Here is a 24,097-nt window from a genome sequence, read left to right on the forward strand (position 1 = left end):
AAGGGATCATTATTAACAGTGTGCATCGGGGCTTTCCTGGGTGAGATCCCCATTCCAACATCATTTCTCACTTCACAGCAAGAATACGGCATGAAAGTGGTATCTGTTCCAACCATGAATCATGGCTCGTCTATTCTTCTTGAGTGGCACTTCAGGCTGGGAGTCATCCTGGAGGGGCCAGTCCCCACTAACACCGCCTCCACAGGTGTCGGGGTGACGGCCTTCAGCTCACTGACCAGCATGGCCCCTCACCAGCATGGAGCCTAACTGGTGCTCACAAAATGCCTCTGAACTGAAAGAGTGAACAAGGTGCCCACCCAGGAATCTCCCTAACGAGTGCTCATTTTTTTTCTTCTTTACAATCTATTTAAACCAAAGTTTTTCCGCCACACCACTGCTGACATATGGGGCCAATCATTCTCTGTTGGGGGCGTCCTGGGCATTGCAGGATGTTTAGGGACATCCCTGTCCTATGCCCACTGGACACCACCAGCAGACACACAGGCCAAGTTGTGACCACTGCAACTGTCTCCAGACATTGCCAAATGTCCCCTGAGAGGCAAAACTCACCACCAGTTAAGAACCCCTGGTTTAGGCTATAGAAAAACAAAGAAATTTGGTTTTGTCTATTAAAAAATTACAATACTGAAAAATCACTTCATTTTTACAGTCTTCCTGAATCCCAAGCTGTTTTGAAAGTTTAATAATATAAGCCCCAAGTTAGCAAAATAAGTCACAGGCTTCTTACAGAGGATAGGAGAATATTCACTGCCTGAGGCAAATCAATCATTAGCTGCTGCTCATCGGGAGGGGCATCCAGGCTGCAGGCAATAAAATCTTAGGGTTATTTATTTAGCCAATTAGAGTCATTTTGGTGGCAACCCTGCTTTTGTGATGAATAAGCCATGTGTATTCTTCAATTAATCAAGAAGATTGTACACCACAAATCCACTCTTACTGCCTTTCGGAGGGAAGAGTGTGGTACCCATAGTCCTCCAGCCTGCGGAGAAGGGAAACCAGCCCAGCTCCTGAGAGCGGCATAACTTACCCACCGCGCATGGAAGAAAGAGAAGCATGAGAAGTGTGTAAATCAGACATGTCGGCTGCAGCCTTCACTGCTCGACTCCTTCATAACTTTCTAAACTCAATCCAGGGCAAGACAGGGATGAATCACACCAGGGAAATTTAGATCCATGGACCTGTAGGCAGCCACAGTTTACTACCGTTAGTGAAGAACTGTCCTACCTTAACCACTAAGAGACCGGAGAACCTGTTACAAAATATCTGTCTGGTGTCACTAATGCAGCATCACTCACGTTTACACTTAGCTGACAATTTGGGGTACAAGAAGTATGGTCTGTGAAGTGGTCCTTTTTTGAGGGGCTTACTTTGGCCCAGGTCACAATGAGGAGCGCGACCCTTTTAACCATGAGTTGCCAATTCAGAGTCATCTCTGAGCCATCAAACTATGATGGCCAAACTGAGGGACAAAATACCATCACTAACAAGACTACAGACCTACAGAATTCTGTTCATTATGACAAGCTACTGGAAATCTTAGAGATTTCTGCTTCAACTGTTAAGAGATTTAGAGATTCCTTCTTTTTCTTTTTTTAGTCACCTAACAACCTTAGCTCTTCGATTTCAAGTCTATATTTCACATCCTTTTCCATTTTTCTCTGTCCTTTTCCATGTTTTGGTTCTACTCATGGGTTTGCAGGCTGGGTATAATAACAACAGAGATGCTGGAAAGCTCCCAGGTGCCACAGAAGGCCAACTCATTAGAGATGAGGCCACCAACTAATGACCACTGACAAAATTCCCATAAGAAGATGTGCTTATCATTGACTTGTCTTCCTATCTGAGCAAAGAGCAGGGCCACCCCTAGGAAAGATTTCTAATGCACAGGCGCATCTATGTCAGCCTACCTGGCAACTCCAGGTCCATCAACTGTGCCTGATGGAGGCACAGAGTGGAAATCACATCTCCAAACCATCTTTGTTGCACTGAAATTGAACCAATGGTTCAGAAAACAAAACATAAAGAGTCTCTTGCCCGCCCCCATGAAATGTCACTGACCCCCAAAATTATATTTGTCAACATGACACTTTTCTTTGGTCTTTTAACATGCCTTTGGTTGTGTTCACCAAGGCCAGTGGTATACACAGGGATGCAGATGACAGCACTGTGACCTGTGAGCTGAATGAGGTCAGACATTCCCTCCACTTGGATTATGGATTTGTCTGACCCCAGGGAAGATCCAGACCAGACCGTTGCCATGTTTTCACACGGCCCCAAGGAAAAATATGCTACCAAGTCAACACAAGTGCAGGGGCCTTACATCAGGGGCCATCCAATGACAGCAGCAGCTCACACCTCACTCACTCAGGGCAAATACACTTTGATGGAGGAAAACGAGAGAAACTAAGAGCACAAGACATTACCCAGGTGGGTATCTCTAGGGGTCAGCATTCTGGGAGGGAGGTGGATGGGAGGTAAAACAGCACTTGTGGGCATCCAGTAACGAGTACCATGGATACAGAGCACTGGAAGGGCATCCAGTGGTGTACTGGTCAATGTTTAATTATCGGCTTTCCAGAGAGCCCTGATTTGTGGTGTTTGCCAATTTCCGTTGTGTAAATGCTCCCACCACTGCCAGGTTGTCCCTGAACGTGGAGCTGGGCAGAGTGCACAGCTGGCTCTCAGGAGGTGAGGACCAACTCCAGCACAGAAAACCACTAGCCAAAGAAGTGGAACTGGAAAGGCTCAGGTTTGCAAACTTGCTCTGTGGAAGTTTCTCTCCTGACACACTGGGCTGGTGATCATCCATTCTAGAAAAGTAAATGGGTCTTCTTTCCTTTTACTCTCTCCATCTGGCTTTATAGCATTCTTAAGCATTTAAAAATTCATAAAGAGCACATATTAACTCCCATCCAAATCTCAGAGGACTGCTCATTTTTTCCTGTTGTGATCCTACAGTATAAAATTCTGGATGAAATTATCATGCCACCTATCTGGCTTCAGAAGCACTTTACTTATGAAGAGATTTCCTGTGAATGGCATTTATTGACAAAGGCTTTTCACTGCCTAATTCTGGGTCTCTGTACCTTCCCTCCATCACTCCTTCTCTCCCACTATGTTCTCTCTATTCCAGGCTCCCTCCATGTCTTCTCCATCCCTCTCTCCACATCACTGTCTCTCAGTTTTTGCCTCCCCTTCCTCCTCCTCCTCCTCCTTCCCCTCCCACCCCTCCCAACTTACCCCTCCATCTCTCTCTCTCTCTCTCTCTGACTCTCGCTCTCACTCTTCTCTCAATTTCCAAATATGGCAAATGCTTCTGCTTCTATCTTTGTAAAACACCTGGGAACCCAGGCGGTCATGTTTAACAGGGATATGCCAGATTGCAAAGCTAATGGGAACCAGTAAATGAATGGAAACACAGCAAATACCACCCACAACAAAAGCATGAACAAAGCTCTGAGTGCCTAAAAAGCACATATTACCCTTACTTAATATATGTACCAAAACCAAGCACAGCATGACAAAAAGAATGGACAGACAGGGGAGTAAATTACTAACCACTTAAAGGTAGCTTAAAATACTGCCATAAAAATTCTGAGTGTTATTTCTCTTTTATTTTCTGGTTTACCCTTGCCCAGGTATGTACCTCTCAAGTCCTTAGATTCTATTCTTATATATGAAAAGGTTTGGAAGAAAAAAGTAAATCAGATCGAAAAGCTTAAATTACAAAATGAGTGCATTTTAAAATAATAAATACTCAAAAACTTAAGGAGGAGGAGGGAAAAGCAGCTGTGAGGGATTATACAAAGAATAAAAAATCTATTAAAGATATAGATAATGTCAAGGTCAATTACTTTGTTCTGCTTGGCACAGGCAGCACGGCCAACATGTGCATACACAGATAGGAAGTCAAATGACTCCAAACGTGGTAATTCCTGGGAGCTAATTCTCTACACACAGAATCATTCTGCAATGCAGGGGTCTCAGGAAGAACCAAATCAAAAGTCTGTCACCTGAGAATAATAATGAAAGGAGAAAATGAATTGGCGACTGACACAGATTTTTTTTCCAGAGGAAAAAGGAACAGATTTCCAATGTGAAATTTTACATTTATGCCATTTTACAAATGACCTCATTGCAAAGATTAAGCATGATCCTCTATTACATAAAAATGAAAGCTTTGTTTATAGTTCTTACCATCATTTCGCAAATATGTCAACAATAATTAGTCATTGACATTATTTCATTGACCTCCGCAGTCAGGAAAATATTAAAAATTCCTTACATGATCCTTTGTTTTAACACATGGCTCTTATTCAGCATGTCACCAGGAGGCTGTATGCAAACAGCTAGTTAGCTCGCTGTCACCCTCAACATTCAACGTCTTTGAAGTTAATGATACTCACCTGAAACACCAGAAGAATTGTAATTAAAGAACACATTTTGATAATACTTCTGAAGAGTCATTTTACGTTTCAAGCTAACAACTAGCTATAACTCAGTAGACTCTATGGTATCACATTCGAAGTGTTCTTCATCCTTAATATCAGCATATGTATTGTCAGAAATTAATCTAGTCACAGTTAAGCATTATTTGGATCATTCATATTTATTGCTATGGCCTGAATGTTGGTGTGTTGAACACAGGCCTTCAACTTCCTGTGTTGAAGCCTAAGCCCAGTGGATGGTATTAGGAGGTGAGACCTTTGATCCTGTTGACCCCTTATTATAAGGGGTTAGTACCCTTATAATAAGGGCTGTAGAAAGCTCCCTCTACCCTGCCACCCCATGAAGACACAGTGAATAGATGCTGTCTATGAACCAGAACTCAGGCTTCTAGTAGACCCTGCATCTGCCACTACCTTGCTCTTGGAATTCCCAGCCTCCAGAACCGTGAGAAATAAGTTTCTGTTGTTTATAAGCCACCTGCATATGGCCTTTTGTTACAGTAGCCTGAAAAGACTAAGGCAATTCTAAAGTCAGCGTTAAGAAAGCGCCTGACCTATATATACAACGTGGGTCAGTCTCAGTTCAACTAGCATTTAATTTGATCCTGTCCTCAAACTCCTGTTTCAGGTCCCTGCAGGGTGGGTCATTGTCTCCTCCATCTCCTCCCTCCATCACACACACGCCTGGAGACTGAGTGTGGTTCTGTACACCAGACACCAAGCATGGGATGGCCAGAGTGAGCAAATAAAAATACAGAATCTGTCACTGAATTTAAATTGCAGATAAACATCAGTCTCCTAGGTCAAAGGAAATGTCAGAAAAACAGTGGATACTTCTATTTTTTTAGAGTAAGTACAAAACAGACTTATGCTAACACAGTTACACATTGTTTATCTAAAGTTCAGGTTTGAACGAGCACCACAGTATTTTATCTGGCAACCCGGCCAGGGGCCCTGTGTGAAGTCTTGGGTCCCGTCCCTGGGTGGGAACAAGACAGCCGTCAGAGCACACGTAGCTGCCTCTTCTTTCCATCCTCAGAGCCCGCGAATGACAAAAAGGATGTATGCGTTTAAAAAGAAAATGTTCATGAAGTGCTAGAAGTCAACAAGAAAGTGCCATGTGGGCCACAAATCATGAGGAATCTCTGAGAGACCGCAAGGAGATTGCCTCGCCTGCACAGAAAATCACAGCCTCGAATACGAACTACAAAGATCCCTAGAAAACACAGTAGTGTCTCTAGGTCTGCTCCAAGTTCAGAAGCAACAGATGCACTGACAAGAGAAACTAAAGCCACAGGGATTCACTGGGAAACCCCATGGGGCCAAGCAACAGGGGTGTCTGCTTTCACAATGAAACTACCAGGTGAAAACTTGGGCCAAAGAGGGAGGGAGCTGCCTTGACTGACGAGGGACACAGCAGGCACCAGAAAATGGGAAGCTCCTATCCTCAGAGCCCTATCAGCCTGGGGCAATGAACTCCAACCAAAGAAAGCAAAATTACAAACCCTAGACAGGAGAGTTACAGGCTCTCAAGATGATCTGATGACCAAAAACCTTAGGAAAAAAACCAACACCAAGATAAAGAGGCACCAAAGAGCTACATGGGCCCTGCACATTCTTTTAAGTTAATTCTGAGATATTTTTGTATTTTTGCTGCCATCAAGAATGAAATCACATTATGTCATTACATAGCAACCAATTATTGCTAGTAAACAGAAAATTGTTAGCTTCTGCATATTTATTTTGAAAGTTTAACCTAAGTTCTTATTTCTTCTAATACTTGTATCTGATTATCTTGTGTTTTGCGGGGGGCCAAAATGTGGAATTTTATATTTCCCACTTCAACATTCATTATTTCCCTATGTCCCTTTTTATCCGGTATCACTGCATAAAATTTCCTGTGCAGCATTAAATCACACTGGGTAGCCGGCATCCTTATCGTTTCCCTCCTTTCCTGTGAGGAAACTCATTATCCCCACGTTTCTCTCAAAGCCTATGGCAGTTTATGTTCTGCATGGGCACTGCAGGAAACACTCGGCCAGTGCTCACCTGTGCGCACCCCACCCCCACCTCGCTTGAGTCGCCCACTCTTTCCTCCTTCTTAGGTGAAATCTGCCCAAATCCATCCTCACGTGAACGGAGCTAAAGTCAGAATAGCCACGCGTCTGGATCACACCACCGGGCATTTCCCATCCTGCAGGGTGTATGATGCGTAGCACTCACAAACAACTCCAGACACAAAGTACACTGCCTTCCACAGGTCATCTGGTTGTAAAAGACACTGTGGCCCGTCGCGTTCCAATGTCACTACATTCTGCTACTTGGATGTGCCCTTAGTATTCACGACTGCCCTCAAGTCAGGAAAATTAACCCTGTAGCTGCTGAACACCAGCCTCTGCGTGAGGTGCATGCCTGCCACACACCTGCATAAGAGGCTGTCTGCAGATTAAGCAATTGCTAAATTGATGTGTCCTATAACCTAATGCTGTGTGTCCCCAGAACATAAGTGTTTCCTTATAATTACTTGCTCTCTTCTAGAACAAAATTTGCACATTTGGGGGTCTTTTTCTGGAAACAGAGAGATGGTAGGTTTATTTGAAATCGACCATCGGATTAAAAAAATTTTATTCTTTTGCATTTTAAGTCAACACAGCCCTCAATGCTCTTTTGAAATGCTTCCTCATCAGCTGTTTGATTGGAATGGTTTCTGGTTGTTATTTATTTTGCATTTAGCTCCAAAGAGAAACAGATTAACACTTTCATGAGTACCAGCCCCCTCTGACCAACCGGAAATCTCAGGCAGGCTCACACATGGTTTCTGAGGTCCAGGCTTTTCTGGGGCACAGACAGGCAAGTGACAAAGACAGTGACTTCCATAAATGTCCTTCGGCAGCTCTGGCCCAACTAGAAAGAGACTGACTAGGCTTGAATGCCAACATATGCTAACAACAGTGGGTTCCTGTGGTTCTAATAAAAACTGGTTAAAAGAAAATGTTAGCTTTTTCATAAAACTTGTTTACACATGCTTATTACTAAATGCTGGCCCAAGATACAAGAGTTTCTTAAATCCTAATTAAAATTGTGCAAAAGGGAAGAAAAAATCAGGTTCTCCATACAACAGCTATCTCTGTAGACCCTCCTAGGAGACAAGCTCTCTGTCAGGGGAGCCAATGTAAGGTGATGAAGAAGCCACCATCAGGAAGAGAGCCGAGGGGTCGGCGGAGATGGTGGTAAGCGGATTTTGTCTCAACTACATGGAATGTGCTAAATATTGTGGGTTATATTACAAATATGTCTGGCCCATAATATCCATTTTGAGTATCAAAAATTTTGAGAAAAACCACTCTCCAAATAGCGTAGTTGAAATAGCTCAAGTAGAATTAAACAGTGAAGCAGGTGTTTAAAACTTAAGAAACAAAGGTGTCCTTGAGGCAGAGCTTGGAGGAGGAGAGGCACATGGCTATTAGAACCCTGCGGACCAAGGGGTGCACTATTTCTGACATGATCATCCGTTACGACTCAAATTGCTATCTAATAGGCTACCCAGGTGAGTAGTGGCTCTAAATACACTGCCTTCAAGTACCACTCAGGATTCCCAATTCTTAGCTTTGTGATGTTCAATGAGCACTGGTACCACTTCACCCGCATGTACACATACATGGCTGGTGCTTTTCTTCTCGCTGTGTGATCATGGAAAACATACACAAGTGAACCACTTAGTGCAGACTATTTAAAATAAATAAAATGAGAAATGTATAAATAGAAAACAGGACAATTCAGGGAATGATTCTGAGTTGCTCTCCAAACTGAATTCCTTGGTGAGAATGCATAGGTAAAGTGATCAAATATATGTAAAATAGCTAGCAAATTTCTTCAAAATAAATGCACTTAATTGTTTGCAATTTGAGAATATTAAAAAGGCCCAACCTGAATTGACTGAAGGCCTCACATGGCAGAGAAAGAACCAAAGACAAGCATAACACATCTTACTTAAATTGACACAAGATTTGTTTGGCAAAACCCCATCCTTACATTACAGCTTTTGAAGATCTTAAGTCAGATTTTTAAGAATGAGCAACACAGTAAAATAGAAGATTATTTTCTTCTTTTATGTGATCCATCATTAATTTTTCTGCATCAGAAAAAAAGCATTAAAATAATTTTACAATAAAATTATGCCTTGACCCTCAGCATTTTACTTCAGCAGCATTGACTAAAGTGGACATGTAATAAACAAATAAATGCAGTCCTTCTTCAGGCAGTGTCCAGTTACTGTGCGCACACACAGGGTGACGTCCAGCTCTTAAAACAACCGCCTGCACAGCTCTGCCGCTAACGCCCACTCCCCCATTGCATCAGAGAATGTGCCCCGCTCTTCTGCAGCTCCTTGGGGTGAACCTACTCTGATCTCACCGGGGGCCTGTGGCTACTATGCCACCCAAAGGGCAATGTCCTTGACAATGACCTCACATTAAACCTGACTTCTTTTTTCCAATTGTTCTCTCAGAATGGACAAGCAGCAGCTGGTCTAACACCAAAGCTCAAGTTGTCCCCACTGTGGCACACAGCCTGCCTTTCCATGGTGTCCTCTCCTAGATGAAGAGGTTACAGCAAAAACTCTATTTGTCATCAGCCTCATGGAGTGGCTTGTAAGCCAGAGTTGTCAGAACTTAGCAGCAAGGTCAAGAGGACAGAAACTAGGAATTCCTGTCCCTAACCAGTGACAGGCACTCGGGTCCTCCTTAGGTGTCCACCAAATGTGACTGCACTTGGCTGATGACATCATCCAGTTCAGCAATGGACAGAAGGAGTCGCACTTGTATCACACACCCCTTTGCCTCAGTTGCCCCCACCTGAGAGCTGGGGTCTGTCTGGCCATCACAGCTCTCTGTTCACAGTAGCCACTCAACCTATAGTACTTTGAATATACAATTCAAAGACTTGAATAGAAGCAAAGGCAGGAAAACCTTCTAAGGAAGTAAATGTTGATGAACAGACCGCCAGCACCGGCAAATTCTCTGATTAGACTCAGATTCAGATTTCTGCCATCAACTTTAATTTTTTATGTTAATCAGGTCACCCTGAAATTGTCACTGCAAAAATGATGTGAAAATATAAAACTAAAAATAAGCACAAAAACAATTTTCAAAGAAAAAGGAAAAACTGTTTATTACCATGGCCATGTTACCCATCAGAAAGAGCTACGGTGCTCTAATGTCTAAGTAAATTGAACGGTTCTACAAGCAGGAGGAGAGATCCTGACCCAATATATTTACTTAGAGAAGAAACCATAGATAAAATCAGCTTGCCAGTATTAGTAGCCCTCGGTTTATAGACAAACACTACTTGCTACTATTCATGTTCTTTCACAGCAAATCTGTAGTCAGTCTTCCTGCAACACAGGCAAACGCAACATGGCAGCTTCTATAAAGTCCATCGGTTTGTTTGGAAAGCTCATTCATTCATTCAACAGCTTTTCCCTAAGTGTGTCAGAAACTCGTCTAAGCACAAGTCAGATAGATAAATGTATCTGCTCTCATGCAGTTCATATTTTGTAGGGGGAAAAGAATTTTAAAAAGTTATAACAAGTTGGGAAATAAGTTCAATAATAATGATTAGAAAAAAAGTAATAATAATAATCACCTGTTTACTACTTTTTCTGGGCCAGGCTTTGTGCATATATTACCATGAAGTCATTATTGACACATTTTCTCCACGAGAAAATTGAGGCTCAGGAAGAAACTTGCTTAAATTCACAGAATGGGAGGTGCTCACTGAAGATTCAGAGGTGCATCCGCATAACATCAGAGAGTGGGCGTCCAAGCAGCACACTGCTGGGGTCTGCGGCAATCCTAACGGAGACCTCATTAACTGTCAGAAGGGGGAGACCGGGCCCTACCCCCACTGCAAGCTGGGTAAGACATTAACATGTGGGAACAGGATACCTGTGGCCCAGTGCTTACCGACCTCCCCAATCACCAAGCGCCTCCTCCTCACCGTCTCCTTGGTGTCTGCAACACCCTAATTCCATTTGCTTTTCATTTTTACAGAAATCTTTATTTACAAGAAAATAGCATACGAGACTTCCTCTAAAGACATACTTTTTTGTTCATAATTGTCAAAACATGGAAGTAAGCAAAGTGTCTTTCAGTAGGTAAATGATACATGCAGACAATGGAATATTATCCAGTGCTAAAAGGAAATGAGCTGTCAAGCCAAAAAGACTCAGAGGAACCTTAAGTGCATGTTACTGAGTGAAAGAAGCCAATATGAAAAAGCTACTGTATGATTCCAACTATATGACACTCTGGAGGTGGTAAAACTACGGTGACAATAAAGAGATCAGAGGTGGCCAGGGGTCAGAGGAGAGGGAAGGGTGACCAGCAGAGCACAGAGGATTTTCAGAGCGCCGAAACTTCTCTGCGTGCTACTGTAATGAGGGATCCACATCATTATACATGTGTCAAAACCCAGAGCACATGCAAAGCCAAGAGTGAACCCCAATGTAAACTATGAACTTGGGATGATAACAATGCATCGACACAGGGGCATCGCTCATAACAAATATGTCCCTCTGGTGGGAGATGTTGATAGCCGGGGGCGGGGGGGGGAGCTGTGAGCATGTAGAGGGCTGGTGGGATGGGGAGAGGGTATTGAAAATCTCTGTACTTTCAACCTAATTTTTCAGTGAACTTAAAACTGCTCTAAAAAAAAGCTATAATTTATATATATTTAATATATGCCTTAATTATAAATCTAGTTATAAATCAACATATTTACCATGTTTTTCGGACTATAAAACACACATTCCATTCCCAATTTGGGAGGAAAATGGGGGTGTGTCTTATAGTCCGAATGTAGCTTACCTGGCTCGCTGGCAGGGGGAGGGGAGTGTGGTTATTTATGTTATTAAATATTTTACCACATCTTTTGCTTCAAAATTTTTTTTCCTATTTTCCTCCTCTAAAACCTAGGTATGTCTTATGGTCTGAAAAATACAGTAATATGATATATTTTGAGTGTATAATTTAAAGCATACTGTCATCATCACATATTAATGTTCATTCAAAAAGTTACAAAATCCTAAATTCATACTTTTTCAAAAATAGCTTTCCTCCCTCTTACCCACAGATGCCTAATTTGATTACTAAAAGACTCCTCAAGAATCCTGACCTGGTAGCATTAGTAATTAATTATAGCCTTATTTTTATCTCTGTGGGGAGAATATCAGTATAGTCTCTCTGTTTATAAAACAGAACTAATTGAAAGCCATGGGGCCAGGGAAGGAGAAAAGAAAAAGTTAGTGAGGGCCAGACAGTCCTTGACAATGAGATTAAAGTTATTTTCCTCTGGACTACAAATATGCAAAGTTAAGTTGATATCGCTGTAGTTTTTCTTCTTAGAAATATGTGCCGTGTCCTTGCAAGACATTTCTCCCACGCTGCATTGACTGTCTCTCCCGAGAAACCAGCATGAAAAACACTACCTAGTAGACAACGGCTTCCATGCGATGCCAGCACCGACTGAGGCAGCAGCTCAGAACTGACCTTTCTGGAAATGAAAATTTTTGAAAGAATGTTTTCTAGCAGTGAGTGAACAAATCATCTGTTTTTATCTCTCAAGTTGCCTAGGTTCAACACAACAGATGTAGGGTTACCATACTCTTAACAAGTAGTATCTATTTCTGGCATGTGCTAAGTACTGTCTATTTTTAACTAAATAAACAATACCTTTTTTTTAAATATAAGTAGGCCATGTTCTTATCTGGATCTGTCCTTCTAAATGTTCCCCATTAAGACTGAGCCTAATTACCCCCTAGTAATGAAACCCAATTAAATCAGCACCTACACACAGAGCTCTTTCCTTTTGCATAATTAGCCAGGTGCTTTAGGAATAACAATAAATAAAAGAAATTCAAGACATAGACCCTAACCTCAAGGTGCTTACCTATGGAGGGAGGAAGGAAGGGACAGGGGTACAATAAAGTTAATCTTTTAATTCTCAAACTCAAGACAATCAGAGAAATAGACCTTAAAGGCAGAGGTGATATTGAAACTGACAAGGCCTGTAATGAAGGAAATCAGTCTATTTCTTCTAAATATCATCTTCCCACTTTCCACGTGAGTTTCCAAAGCCTGGACACTTGGTGAACAAAACCGATGCAGGAGACATGTTGAGGCACTAGGCCAGTCACTCTCCAACCTGGCTGGGGTCCAGACTGACCTGGGAAGCTCTCTAATCCTCACTGCCCCCAGTCCCTAAAGTTCCAGCAGGTCTCTGATGAGTCAGCTTTCTCCAGGCCCCTGCTCCCATGCTCCCCACCAACCTAATATTTGTAAAGCACTTTAGAGTTCGTAAAATGTCCTTGATCCTCCTAATTTTTAACATTGAGGGATCATTATTGCCATCTTTTTAGGTGAGAAAACACAGGTTATAAGACATGTTCCTGTTTGTTACCAGTAAATAATAAATACCACAGGTTAAATTTAGACCTTATGCAAGATCAAAACAAGCAGTTTGTCCTACAGGTCAGCTTATATTAGTGACACCAATCTGGGTACAAAAAGTTATGCTATCCAAATGTTCCAGTTTCTATTTAGGAAATAATAAACGCCCCCTTTGGCATTTTTTTACTTTAGAAATTGTTGTGAACTGCCTGTATATATTAAAATACTCATTTTGAAGTTAAAACTAGAAATTTCGGAACAATATTTGTACATATGTGCATCAACCTACTTCAAAACCAAAGTCGCTGTAGAATATTCCAAAGTGCTTAAGTTCTTTTTTACTCCCTGCGAGGCTGCCACTATTTCAGGCAAAACAAAAATCTGTGTTCCTTCGAAGCCATGAGGCTGCCACACCTTTGGTCATACCTGGAGTATTAAGGGGTCCCTACTAGAAGATAAATTGCCCAAAGTCAGGGGTTAAGCCGTCAATACTAGGAGTCAGCAGGTAGGCATGGTCAAGGACAGGGGTCTATGAATAACACCACCAAAAAGAGCAAATTCAAGGGCTACCTGCAAAGCCTTCTTCCAGGACAGAGTGAGTAAATGTGCCAAAACTGGAAATGTTCCAGCTGGGAAAAGCTGAATCATATAGGCAGCTGTATTCTGAACTGGGCCAACTCCCAAAGCAAGAAGACACAGTCCTCAGTTCATGGTAAAAACAGTGCTAGAAATAGAATCTACGTTCCATCACTAAATACGGATCTGTTGACTCCCTACTAAGTGTCTGGCACCATAGCAAATGAGGGAACAAGAGGGAGCCCACAGTGCGGGAGTTTACCAGGTTGAGTAACCAGCCCACCGACATCACTTCTGCGGGAGGAGGGACACCCAGTGACGTGTCTACGTGAAGGTGAGGGGAGGGCCAGCAGGGGCCAAGCTGGGGTAGTCAAAGGACACTCATCAACTTTTAAAGTGGTTCTTGACAAAGCGATATTTTTTACATTTAAAAACGTGTAAACAGTACATCGGTCTATTTAAAGTTTATCCTCAATTCTTTACGTTTAGCAATTCCTTCTTCTTACCTAAACTTATAAAAGCTAGGAAATAAATTTGAATGTAATTTTCTAAAGTTTGTATTTTGGAACATTATCTCTGCTCTTCAGCTAATGCAAAGAAGGTATTTTTGATATGTGACTTATTCGATAATTAAAATGTAATCATCATTTCTTCCTAAAAATTTCCACTTGCCAGTTCAAAATCTACAATATAAACTCACCTTTCAAAGATTCTTCTGAGTTATTTATTTATGGTTTGAGCTGAAAATTTATCCTCAGAGTTAAAGTAAGAAATGCATGTAAACTATACAGGGCAGAAGCGGGTTGCACATGAATTAGAAGAAAGGATTTAGTCATCGTCCTGCTCACCTCTGGACCACGGCAATGTAACGAACCGCAGAAGCTGGCATCAGAGGGCTTTCACAGTGTGGGATAAGCTCATGAGTCTTAACCAGGTTGCCCGATGGCATCTCCTTCACGGGCAACATCTCTTCCCCACCACTACCACAAACCAGAAGGCTAGCAGTCTTAGACTGCACCAATTCCTAGGGTTGAAATCTGACATCACCAATATGGGAGAATTTAAAAAGGAGCAAAACCTAGCCATTTCTGAATCTTAACAGGTCCAGCTAAGGTTTGCAGTTGAAATACATTTGCAAGTGTTTTAGAATAATTTTCTACTAATTCCCCTGCTTTATTGTATTTCTCCTTTGAACAATATGATTAAACAGTAGGTATTACAAATTTTTGTTTTTGCTAACAGGAATCAAGAGTGCATTTATTCATCCATTCATTCAACAAACATTTATTTGAGTGAGCCTGCTAAGTAGCAAGAACGGTACTAGATAGTGAACCTAAATGCCTTCTGTATGTTCATGGTCTGAGAAGGAATCAGAAAACATATCAACTGGTGTGAGCAAAAAGGAAATATGTAATAGTTAGCATGAGAAGGCAGTGGTCAGTCATTTGAGGAGAACAAAGAAAGAAGTAACTTTTAAAAGTTAGAAATATTCTGTTGGACAAGGGCAAAAATGGATGAAGTCACAAGGCGTTAAGATTTCAAGAGGAGCCATCTGGGTGTGTACACACAGACACACACACACACACACTGATAAATATGTCAGCGGTCCTCCACGTGTATCTCATGTGCTGCAGGACACTTTGTTCTGGCGACTTTTCTTCTGGATTACCTGAAAGAGAAGTCAGTGTCTCCTTCTAAGAACAGAGGACAGATTTGTTTATTGTCCTACGTAATAAAGATAATGTCTCCTTCTGAGACAAAAGTTTGTTGGATTTGTATGCAGTCATTATAAAAGATTTGGGTTTCTTAAACTTGGGGTCCTCGGCTATGATGCACATCCACTGCATGCACAGTAACTCACCTGGGCCCCTCCACAGGGGGGACTGGGGGACGCAGCCAGGGGAAGTCGGTGCCAACATGAAGCTCAGGCTGCTCACTGTGCTTTTAGCAATAAAGTCCTTTGTCTCTGAACCAGGAGTCTCATGTCTTCTGCAACACCCATGAAATTGTGACAGGCTAACCACTGACTTACAATTACAGTAAAACCCCAACCCCTTCACAGTACTTTACAAGGAGCGAGGGACTGCATTCCTCCTTCACCATTTTCGAATCATAGAAACTAAGTAAAAGAACAGCATGATGCTCTCATATCCGTGTTAGTGGCCCAGCTGACAAAAGTATTTAGATTTTAACGCACATCAGTTCTCCAGCCACTACACTTTCTAACTTGTTTGAGACATACAATGTTTGCTAAGGAGTTTTGGTTTATTCAGGCTTCTATAACAAAACACCACAGACTGGGGGGATTATTTACAAAATGGGATTTGTTCTCATCATTCTGTAGGCTTGAAGTCCAAGATCAGAATGCCAGCCTGGTCAGCTGAGGGAATCTCTTCTGGGCCATGGGCTGCTCCTTGTACTCTTCTGTAGTGGAAGGAGCTTTGTGGGATCCCTTTTATAAGGGCATTAACCCCATTCGCTAGGGTACCACCCTCATGACCTAATCACATCCCAAAGGCCCCACCCACTAATACCATCACCCCTAGGAGTTAGGTCACTCGACATACAAATTTTAGGAGGAAACAAACATCATGGCCATAGCATGAGGAACGTAAAATTATTTAAAATGGAGAAGAAATTTAGAATAAAAAATAATCAGTATTTTTCTTCTGTGGGCACAACAATACCTTGTGTACATAAAGAGAAACGTGGTTGACAATGGTAAACCACTAGTGGACCAGAAACACTGGCCGTCCTTCTGGACAGTGTTCACTTGCAACTCAACACAGTCCCATTGCTACTTAAGAGATGAAAAAACTGTGGGTGTCCACACGACATCCTTAGTTTTCAATCCAAAAAGCTAGAGCTGCAAATCTAGTTTTAAATGTCTTCTCTACAAGTGTGCCAGGCAGTCTACATATAAAAGCACCATTTTTCTACACCACAGGAAGCTGTCCAGTTGGAAGGAAGAGCACTCCGCACTCGTGTAAGTTGTGAAGCCATTTAGCAGACTCTTCCTCCCACTGTATGACTGACTGTCTTCAGGGATGGCTGGGGCATTCACAGGGATTCTAGGGACTACGTGGTCTCAACAGAGAGCAGTACAAGGCAGGGCCTTGGGTTTTAGCTCTGGTATTTCCTTCCCTAACAAAAAATAAAGCTGATCCACATTTCCTCCAAGACTCACATTAACGATAGGCATGAGGAGGAAAGAGCAGGTGAGAGTTACGCTCATGCCCAGGACCAGGCTCTCCCTCAAACCGCTCACTGCACAGTAACCCTAAGGACAGAGAAAGAGACAGCACTGCATGACCTCAGGTGGGGGCAGTCCGGCCTGATCCGAAGTGGGAAATGTGTCACTTCCCTGCTTCCTCACACCAGCTAACCACCTTCCAGGAAAAATTTAATTCTTTTCAAATTCTAAACCATATCAAATTTAGTCAAGGGAAGATGGGAGAGAAGTATTTAAATAAGATGTAAAAGATTATTTGCAAAATACCTTTACCTAAAGAAAACAAACCTGTCACTGTGTCAATAGCAAAGCATATGCGAAGATCACACCACCTCCACTCTCATGTGCTTTTTCAATTTTAAAGGCAAAGGAAGACCTTTGCCATCAGACTCACTTAACAGGCCCCAGTACTGTCCCTGGCAAATTCTAGAGACAAGCATAAAATGTGGTTACCCTCAATCTAAATAATGCAAATACTTTCATCTACCAAACATAAATGCAGTCAATTCACACAATTCGTTCAATTAAACCGTCCTTTCCAACTCTATGCCACTTTTCCTCTCAAGGAGAAGAAAATTAGAGGACGGGATTTTCCAAGGTAGTGTAGTGCTGGAGAAGGGAGAAGAGACAAGGGCACTCAATCTAGCCTGCTTAGTTGTTCTTCACGGAATTCGTGTCTGCTGGATATACTGAATAGTCATTTGTTTACTCACTCATGATCTTATCCACACCCTGAAATGTAAGCTGTGGTATCCCCAGCATGCCTGCCACAGAGTGGGCACGCACTGCCTGAACAGTATTTGAGTAAAAGTAAAATCAGCTAGTGAAGCATGTATAATTGCATATCCTGATACAATGCATTTTAGAGGAAGCTTACAGATAATATAATTATAGTTTATCTCGTAAGGAAGCACTAGAAACTTCTACCAGACAGTCTACAAAAGCCATAAGACTTTTTGAAGCGGCTGCTTCACACACTGACATTGTAGCGAACACAGCCAAAGGAAATATTACTATATGCCTTCTTTTCAGATCAGAAAACTTGTCCAACTCAAGCCAGCCAGCCAGTGGCAAGGTTGAAGTTTGAAATCCAGAGTTGCTGAGTCTGAACCGCGTGTTCCGTCCACTCAATGCACCAGCCTGGTGGCCAGAAGTCAGCCCGAATTAATGTTTCTACATTAGTCTGGATTTTTAGACCTGCCTTGATTCTTCACTATTTTTTTTTATTTTTAGGGATACATTTCTATAATTTGACGATTAGTCCATAAGAATATTTTCAAATCCCATAAAACCATGTACACCCTGCAGCCCACTACCAGGAAGAACAATATTCTGAACAGCCCATTTGAGATAATCACTGTTCATTTGGGCTTTAATATGCATGAATAAAAAGGCCTTAAAATAGCCTGGCATATGAATCCAATATTTGTCTTTCAAACGAGTTAATCTGGTATTGTCCTCCACATGCAATGCCTTACGAAAAAGACTCCTGCACGGCAGCACGGTCCATTCCCCCTTTAGCTTTGTGTACTGGAGACTTACAGGGCCGTGATATTTTGCTCTGACACACTGGAGCCAGTGAAGCCATAATGACACAGAGACCATCAGCTTTCACACTTGACAGAGACAAGTGAGTTCCTCGTGGTAACTGGCCTATATATATTTACATCAGTGGTTTCTTAAGAAACACATCAACTCTTTTCATACTGCCTCAAAAACCATAATGCTCAAGTACTTATTTTTTTTAAAAAAGCCCTGCATATGTTTATGCTTGCTGTTTTTCATTGTCATTTTCAAATACAGAGTCCACCATGTGTGAACACAGCTGGGGATAGAGACTGCTGGAGAGGCAATGATGGAGAAGACAGAAGACCTCAGATAATTATCTTCCAGTGCATCTCAATAATGGGATACACCTCATGATATTTGAGGATTCAGGTTGAGTGCCATACAAGTCCAGTCATAAATGCCTGAAGACTGTGTTTGCTCCTATTGAGCAAGCCCATCTAGACCCGGGCATCTAAGTACACTACAGATGGGGACAGTCCGTCTTCAGAACGGCCCTGTGAGAAAGTGCTATGACCTTCTGTCTCTGATGATGCCCTGCCCCGAACACCTAATCGTACACTACCCTTGAATAACTTTTCCCTCCAATACTGGGTTGAATGGTATCCCCTATAATTCCTGTGTACCTAAAACATGTGAATGTGACTTTATTTAAAAATTGGGTCTTTGCAGATATAATCAGGTTAAGATGAGGTCATTAGGGCAGGTTCTAAATCCAATATGAATGATGTTCTATAACAGGAATTTCGACACAGAGACACAGAGGTAAAACAGCCATGTGAAGATGGAGGCAGAGATTGGACTTACTCTGCCACAAGCCAAGAAACCCCTGGGGCTACCAGAAGCTGGAAGAGGCAAGAAAGGATCCTCCCCTAGAGGGTTCAAAGGGAGTATGGCCCTGCCAGCACCTTGATTTTGTACTTTTAGCCTCCACAACTGTGAGTGAGTTCATGTCTGTTGTTTTAAGCCAAGAAGGAAGGAAGGAAGGGAGGGAGAGAGGGAGGGAGGGAGGGAGGAAAGTGCTATTATTGTCCTCACTTTAAAGAACAGGAATATAAGAGAGTGAGGTCAATATCATGAGGTCAATATCATGTTCAAGGTCACACAGGAAGCAAGGGATGAGTACTGACTCAGCTGTGAGCCTCTCTCTGTGCAGCTGCTGCTCTTAACCATTGGGCTGATTGGCCTCCATTCATTTCTCACTAAAACCTCACACTTCTGATGTTAGTCCCTCTTCCCTTATCAAATGGTGGCCTGTGGTTTGACTCTTGGCTGGCACTCAGGGACAGATGCACACCATTATATTCTATGCTGTTAAATCGTGCGTTCAGTGTTGGGGATATGATGCATGCAGAGCTGGGTACAGCAACAGACACAACACACCATCCCGAGTTAACTGCACGGAGGCCGAGGGCCAATACACCTAATGCAGTGCATCTGACCCTATGAGTCATGGAGTGTGTTTAAACTCCCAATGGAAGTAGCCGGTCGTGTTCATTGAACTGCCCATTTAGGCTCCTCAAAAGAAAGATAACAGTTGGTTTTTAAATGATAACTGTACCGGAGATTCATGGTTACCTTCTATGTGCAATGGGCTGTCATGGACGCCCTGGCCCTGGCACCTCACTCTGGAAGAACAGAGACTGGGCAAAGGTGAGGGATGGTGGCTGGGGACACTCATGGCTCCTCCCAGCCCCCTTTCCTAATCTGACAGAGCACTCCAGTTCAAAGGTGTTTTAAACAGGCACGTTCAAGGGAGTAGAGATCTTACTGGGCTCTAGGATAGTGCTTCTTTTTCATTAGGTCAGAGAGGTAAAGAGATGGGGAAGGAGGTATGGGGGCAGAAGTCTGCCTGGGAGGTATTCAGGCCACCAGCTCTGAGTGAGTCGGGCATGGCCCCCTTGTCCCTCTCTCTGGAACCAGCGTACTAGCAGCCTGCCTGAGTTCAAGTTCCTGAAAAGCCAGAGAAATCCTGGGCACTGGGGAACTGCTGGCTTGTCCTCCTTTGTGTTCCTATATTTGCTTCTTTTGTGTGGGCTGGGTTGATCTTTTTCCCTGAACTGGCCTTTCCTCAATAGTAAAGGGGCCAGGTCAAGATTCGGGCAGAGGTTTGCAGGAGAATGGGGAAAGAAGGAAGGTTGGCCTGCTTTGGGATCGAGATCCTGATCAAGAAACAATGTCTTTGCTTTGGAGAGGGGTTAGGAGCAGGAAATGGGGGATGGGGGTGCTACGAGGAATGGAGAATGGAGGTTAAATTGGCATTTGGGCCAAAAGCCTGCCTGGTAATAAGGTGCTCCTGCACCTGGCCTTGGCCTTAGCTTCTGTACTCCAGTTTCCCTCGATAATTTGCCAGATGGTAGATGGTCCGAAATAGAATAAGGTGTTCCTGCACTCCTTGCTAACCACCAGCACATTTTACCATGATTAATACAAAATCAACCCTGATGAAATAGCTAATCCATCTGTCTAGAGCTGAGAAACCATTTCCTGAAACTGGGTGCAATCATTGCCAACAGAACACAGATTCTGGGTCTGCACGCAAGGATGCATTGGTACCCACGGTACAAAAGAGAGTTTCTGGAATACCAGCACATTCGTGACACTGTAATTTCAGAGCATCGCTATCATGAATAAAAACAAAGAGTCTAAAATATGGCAATGCCACCAAGAAGAAAATGACTTCTATTCACCATCCACCCGGCTATTTTGAGAAAATTATGCCAAACTTTGTCATATTTTTAGTTCAGAAATGAATTTTGGAATCCTTAATACAAATTTCTGGAAGTTACGACATTTCAAAAGACAGAGTTGCAGTTATTCTTGGGTTCTCTCAGAATGCTGCATGGATTCTAACATGGAGGGTGTTTTGTCTTTGAGGGGCAGCCGCTGTGGAGATGCGGGGCTCACTGGGTCCATTTCCCAGCCCAGAGCATGGCACCAGGGAGCAGAACAGTGTGAAACAGGAGATGAGCCTCAGATCACAAAATTATCAGCATGAATTCTCTGCGGCTGCTCGTTTCCGATGGGTATGCCATCCAAGTACTACAATAACCAACTCTGACCCAAAAGACATGTCATGCCGGAGGCCCTTATGACTCAAGACTGGATAGTTGCACTCAAACTTGAACCATGAACATAAAAGGCAATGTTTAGCAGGGTTTGGGCTGAGATGGGTTCAGCAGGGTTAGCATGTGTTTTCGTTCTGTACTTATTTTGTGTGCATGATTAACAATTATGGAATTCATTCTATCAAACAGATACATTAGTTACTGCAAGCTGAAAGGAACACAGTGAAAATGTATGCAAGCCACAATTATGATAATGTCACAACCAAATAAGTAACCATAAAGCAGTAGGTAAATATAAGTGAGGAAGGTCCTAATGCTTTTGTGGCGCCACCTGGTGGAGCAAGGGAGACTGGAGCAACTGGTCATGAAAATGGTTGACTCTTCCCTACATACACCCTCTCAGAATTTTCAGAAGAATCAAAGCGTCACTACTCTTAAAACTCCACAGGCTTTTATGGGACAATTGAAAAAAAGTATTTTAAGGAAAAACATCAACTAGTTTAGTGCCATTTCTTTATTCTCTTTCTATCCCCACTTGAGTGAACTGACCCATATTAAAAAGTCATCAAATACAAACTAAAGAAAAGAAAAAACAAAGAATGGATAAAAAATGATGAGCAGGTTTGGGGATGAATACACTACAAAATCACAGGACTTTCACTATTAGTACTGGCACAAAGAAGCCTTGCCTCCTGCGGCACAGGAAGAGTGTCTCACTGGTCTAATTACCTGGATATATGCTCTCCCCCCACTTCTACTAAACTGTCAACTATTTAAAATAAGACAAACGCCTCCTAGAGTCCAATATCAGTCAATGTGCTACACACGCTAGGCTCTCAAATAAGCTAATGTAAGTGCATAAAGTTTAACAACTGACATCTTTTCTTACGGTCCAGAAATAGATAGTTCCGATTTTTGATTATTTCATGTTTCTGTTATTTTAAATAAGGATAAGAAAACTACAGCCACAGCAGATGTAACAAAACCACCATCATCAATCCATGAATACTGCCATCACCTTCTAAGGGTTTCAACCTGGTTACGTATCAACTTCATCCACTAATAACAAAAACCAAACTCCAAATGGATTCCAGAGCAGAGACTCGTCCACCATGGAGTAAGGGGACAAGAAGAAACTGAGATAAGGAAGTATAGGAAAAGTAAGGAAAAAAAGGCCAAAGTTAGTGCTGCCCTGCAAAAAACCTTTAGTTCTGCAGAAATAGGGGCATAAATAAATTGAAAACAGGGCAGAAATACATGGGATGTGAAGCTCCATTGCGAGCACCCATCTGCTACTCACACTTTAATACCTTCTCTCTCACCCTACAGCACAACCCATGCAATTCAGAGGAACCTGCAAAGAGATGCCTTCAAATAAGTCACTGTCAACAGGCCAACCACACAGGGCCAGATGCAAATCACTAAGTCAATTTAGCACCAGTTTATAAGGTTTTGTTAATCCTCAACTCATTTTGGGTTATTATAATGAATTATTCAATGCAACACATGGTTCAGACTCAATCATGTATAAATTCACCACATATTGATGGTGAGGGTGGGGCGGACGTCATCCCCCTGAGGCCTCAGAAGTGGCGTTCTTTGCAAATGACACGAAAACTGCTAGGAAGACATATGTGAAAAGCTGTCTGGCAAAACACCAAACCTTCCAGAGGTTTTAATCAATGCGAGCGCTTGATGTGTGCATTTCCAGTCAAAGTGTGCCTTGCTAAACAACCAAAACCGCTCATTTTCTCCACCCTGAGCTGCTCCAGGCCGCCAGTGCCCGATGGTCCACACAGAGCCACCCTGAAATAAGGCAAAAGAGTAAATCCAGGAGGCCCAGCTAAATTTGCATTTCTGCTAATAAGGGATATCTTCTTAGTGTAATCATATCCCATGCAACTTTTAGGATGTACTTGGACTGAAATATCTGTTAACTCTGGCCACCCTACGCCCAGAGCTCCAGGTTAATGTAAATGTTTGATGGGTTTCCAAGCATACTTGCTCCCTCTGGAGTCTCTCCTTGCCTTTTTGGCACTTGCCAACACAACCCTTATATGCCAGGCCTTTACTCCGTAAGAATCTTTCATCAGTATCTTCAGAAGCTACACTGTTAATTAAAGATCAAACTAAATTAATCCCCTGGTGAAAGAACTAACTATCCCTGCCTTTACGAAAAAAACTTAACACTGACTTAACGGCCACTGTGTGAGGCTAGAATTTCTTAATGCTGATTTCCTTGATATTCATAATGACTTAATACAAAGACCACAGGAAAAAATTAATTAACATTCTAAATAAGACAGCGTTTCTTCAGTTAAAACATGCTTCATTCACAAAATACATTAGCAGTTTCATATAACTGTCAAAATTGTTGCTAACCCAATTTAATCTCTAACCTGTGATTAGAATTCGACCATAATGTAAAAAATAAAATCCATGCCTATTACATTTAAAAATATAGGAAGCTAAGAAAAGAGAACCTAAATTGCCAATACATTATCTTTTACTCTAAAGACAAACATCAAAATACAGTCAGGCGCCACTGAACTGTGAGGATAAATTCCGAGAAATGCACGGTTAGGCAACGTCGCTGTGGGAACGTCGTGGAGTGGACTCACTCAAAGGTAGGTGGTCTCATCTACTGCACACCCAGTCTGTACGGTAGACCCTATTGCTCCCAGACTGCAGGCCTGGACAGCGTGCTACCACACAAAACAACACGAGACCACATCAAGT

General features: G+C 42.4%; 1 protein-coding gene across 6 annotated transcripts in view; it reads right to left on the reverse strand.

The window, feature by feature from the left end:
- The window catches only part of SEMA5A (semaphorin 5A), a 451,159-nt gene that overhangs the window by 382,454 nt on the left and 44,608 nt on the right, over window positions 1–24,097 (reverse strand). The window contains exon 1 of one of the 6 annotated variants that reach the window (XM_045186258.3): window positions 3,980–3,998. The exons of the other annotated variants lie outside the window; for them this stretch is intronic. The gene's annotated coding sequence lies outside the window, so the exon portion shown is untranslated. Of the gene's footprint in view, window positions 1–3,979; window positions 3,999–24,097 lie in introns of those variants that run through there. 6 annotated transcript variants of the gene reach the window in all.

The sequence above is a fragment of the Desmodus rotundus genome, chromosome 1, assembly GCF_022682495.2.
Source record: "Desmodus rotundus isolate HL8 chromosome 1, HLdesRot8A.1, whole genome shotgun sequence".
Classification (NCBI taxonomy): domain Eukaryota; kingdom Metazoa; phylum Chordata; class Mammalia; order Chiroptera; family Phyllostomidae; genus Desmodus; species Desmodus rotundus.